At 27.3% G+C, this 3,711-nt stretch overlaps 1 protein-coding gene across 1 annotated transcript in view; it reads left to right on the forward strand.

The window, feature by feature from the left end:
* Window positions 1-633: 633 nt before the first annotated feature.
* The window catches only part of tipE (temperature-induced paralytic E), a gene marked incomplete at its 3' end in the record, with an annotated part of 8,533 nt that continues 5,455 nt past the window's right edge, over window positions 634-3,711 (forward strand). Inside the window, 1 exon segment of the mRNA XM_014437030.2 lies at window positions 634-712.

Raw genomic sequence — 3,711 nt, forward strand, 5'->3', positions numbered from 1 at the left:
AAAATAAATTCAGTAAGACCTCATCTGTTTCCAAATATGGTATTAAATAAAATTGTCGTTCATTTAGTATTGATCTGTTATTCAGTTTAAAGCATAGGTGCATGTTTCTCCTAGTTAAAATTGCTGTAATCTAAAATAAGAATGACCTCATATTATACAAATATAAAACCCTAAGTTTAAAATAAAGTAAAATAAAGTTGTTCATAATAAATATAAGGAGGGTGGGCCTTCAGAAACCTTTAATATTAAAGGTTTAAGATGAAAATGGCCAATAATATAGGCTGAAACGTTACAAAATGTGAAATGTATGTAGATATAAAATAAAACTGTGGTAATTATTTATTATTATTACTGTAATTAAGTTTATTAATTATTATTAAAATGAGGTGGCTTTAATGTGGTTTTAAGATTTTTTCTTTGTACTTTGGATTGCAACTTAAAACAATGAATCCCACAGAAAAAAATAAAAATGAAATAAAGTAGTTTATGATGTTTATTCATTCATTATTCATATTTTAATTCATTCTGACGGTGACAGATACACAAATATGTATAAATACATTGAGGAAAATATAAAGGTGTATTAGTGAGATAGCGCTGTGAGGCCCTGCGCGGAGAGGGCTGTGGTGGGGGCGGCCGGGCCGGGGGCAGTAGCCATGGGTCGGTCGCAGGCGGCACAGCACATCACCTAGCGCCATCTCTCTGTCAATCGGCATGTATTTATTCATATCTTTAATCTCTCTCTGTCACTCTTTGTGCATATCTCTCTGTCTCTTTTTGTCTTTGTTGTTCCCTTTGTTTGTATCTTTCGTAATTCTTTCTCTGTGTCCAGCATGCTCGTGTAGTAATCTTTTGCTGCCCGGAACTTCCTACCTCTTCGAGTCTATCACTTGCATTTGTTTGTTGGTTGTTGCATCGCTCTTTGTTGTTGACTATGTGGTGTTTGCCAGCTCTTCCTGCATGCAATTATCTTTCAGGACCCTGGTGCAACGCCTCCGCAACGTCTGCTCCTCTCTTCAGTCAGCAAGCTCATGTGAGCTTGCGTTCTTTTCGTGGAGTCATAATTTTTCTTAATAATAGAAAAAAAAATCATTCCATGAAGTGCAAGCAATAATATTACTATGGCTTAAGACATACAATAAAGTATACATATATATTTTATAATTCTCCCAAGAAGTATGAACATATATTTTTGATTTTTTGTTATTTATTTTTTTTTAATTCGGTTTTTTATCCTAAGATCGAATTATAATAATAATACTAAACGCCGATTTTGAATAGATATTCATTAATTCGGAATAATTGCTAAAAAATGATTCATTTCCAAAAATAATGAATTAAACGTTGTAATATGTTAAAAATACATCAGTCGATATAAGAATAAAATGATCAAGACCATGACACAAACTGGTATCGCATTTGAAAAGGGTCCATATCAATAATATAAAAAGAAAATTATGTTTTTATTTTATTTAAAAAAAAAAAGTTTTTAAGCTACCAGGTTAGAGCAGGATTATAAGTTTACTAGCCTTGTAGTTGGGCCATATAAAATAAAATAAATTTTCAATAAAATTGAAATAGTCTTTAAAAAAAATAGATCAGGAGTTCAGAATAAAATTATTTCAAAAGAACTGTATTTACCAATTCTCAAAATAAGAAAATATAGGAAATCCTAACCTGATTTTGCCTGACAAGATTGCCAATTTATTTTCTTTTGTTTATATTTTAACTTCCTTTGTAATAGTGGTTGTAATATGACTTTCGGCAGGTAAATTTGTGGTCCTAAATTTAGCGGAATACCTGTTGCGGACTCTGAGATCTCTATGGACCGCTTTAAGCCATGCACCTGCCCGGAATTAAATTTAAAGTGAAATTGAAAGTCACTAATTGAATAACAAACAATGTGGTTAGTTATTTAAGTGACGGATTTTTCCAACATTTTATTTTGAAATTTTAATGTTAAATTTTCTCTTTAGCTGTGGATTTCAATTTATTTTCTTCGCCGCTAATGATATTTTTCCTCCTGGAGTGTATCAGATATTTCTTTATATATGAATTTTTTTTCTCAATTTGTTATTTTAAAATAACAAACACATAATAATTTTATATGCTAAATTGAATATAAAAATACTACTACAAATTTTAATTTCAAAGATCAAATCGTTTGTTCTTTTTTTATTTTTTTTTATATAATAAAAAATATTTTTTGTTAAAATGCACATTAATACGAATTGACATATACTTTCTTATATATTTTATATAATTTGTAATTCGCTTCAGCCATGGCTTCTGTTAAGAATTATAATGATAAACATTGTTATTTGAAGAATGCCCAATTTCTTTTCTACATCGAGAGAAACTTTAGAGTTCCATTACATTTTGGACTTTATAAGGGCTAAATTAAAAATTAATTGAAAGAAAAAAGACTAAGAAAAATAAATAGTATTTCGTTTCAAAAGAACTATCTATTTTTTTCTATGTTAATGTAAGTAATAATGATTTAATACGTTTCAAATATTATTGGAACAGTTATGAAAATAATTAGAAAAAATGTTCGAGAAAAAGCAACACAAAACTAAATTTAATTAAAATTATATAATTTAGAAATGGTTAAATAAAAAATAATAATACAAGTTTAGCATTGATGGTATTATATTATTTTTATTAATACGACTGAACGACAGGTATATATTTTTTTACCATCATAATTTATCTTATGATAAATAGATAATTTATAATAAAAGGATAATCATCACTGGTTGAAAGAAAGTTTTCTAATTCAGAGTTCATAATTTTGGCAAGGTTGCTTTTCTAAGTTTAATTTACCTGCTAAGTTTAATTTAAAGAACGATTAATCTTTGAAAAAAAATGAAAGGATATCATTGAATATTTTTTCTAGTCGTTTTTATATTTCTTTGATCTCTTCACAAAAACTAAATAAAATATTAACTTTATCTTAAAAGATATCTACTATTAGTGATGTAAATAATAAAATATTTAAAGTTCAATTATATTTAACTTTAATTATAGAATTAATATAAACTATAATAACTGAAAATCAGGTTTATATAACGAACATATTTGCAAAAATATCGGATATATTATCACTATAAACATCCAGAATTCTCTTGTGAGCAATTTATGTCTATATAGCCTCTTGGTAATCAAATGATAAAACCATTTACATTTTCCCCAAATAATTAACTAAGTACAATTATTTTGATTGGCATATGCAAGTAGTATTTTATTAAATTCTTTCATTAAATATAAAGCATAGTATTGGATTCTAGACTAAATGCACTATTTTCAAAAAAATATTTTATATTTTTTAGATGCCTTTCCATCTATTCAATTTTTAATCCAGTTAAGAGCATTAGAAATTATTTTTTAGGTCCCTCTGTTCATATTTCTTTTCCTCATAAATGTTTAAAATATACTATCTGAACTATCTAAATACATTACATGATTTCCTCCATGTTCTCAAATGTAACATTCACGGATCTTTTAAAAAGAAATTTACATGGATGGTATTTCGATTAAGGTCTGATTTAAAAACGTTAAAAATTCTAATCTGTATACAGACAGTAATGTTTATTTAGAATTGGATTTTTGAACGGGGCAAATAAAAGCGTAAATTGAGGAAAGATATACCTGTTTCAATATAATAGACGATTTGCATACAAAAGGACTCATTTAGAGGCATAATAATAC

The sequence above is a fragment of the Halyomorpha halys genome, unplaced genomic scaffold, assembly GCF_000696795.3.
Source record: "Halyomorpha halys isolate HHAL.00 unplaced genomic scaffold, Hhal_1.1 Scaffold2224.1, whole genome shotgun sequence".
NCBI lineage: Eukaryota > Metazoa > Arthropoda > Insecta > Hemiptera > Pentatomidae > Halyomorpha > Halyomorpha halys.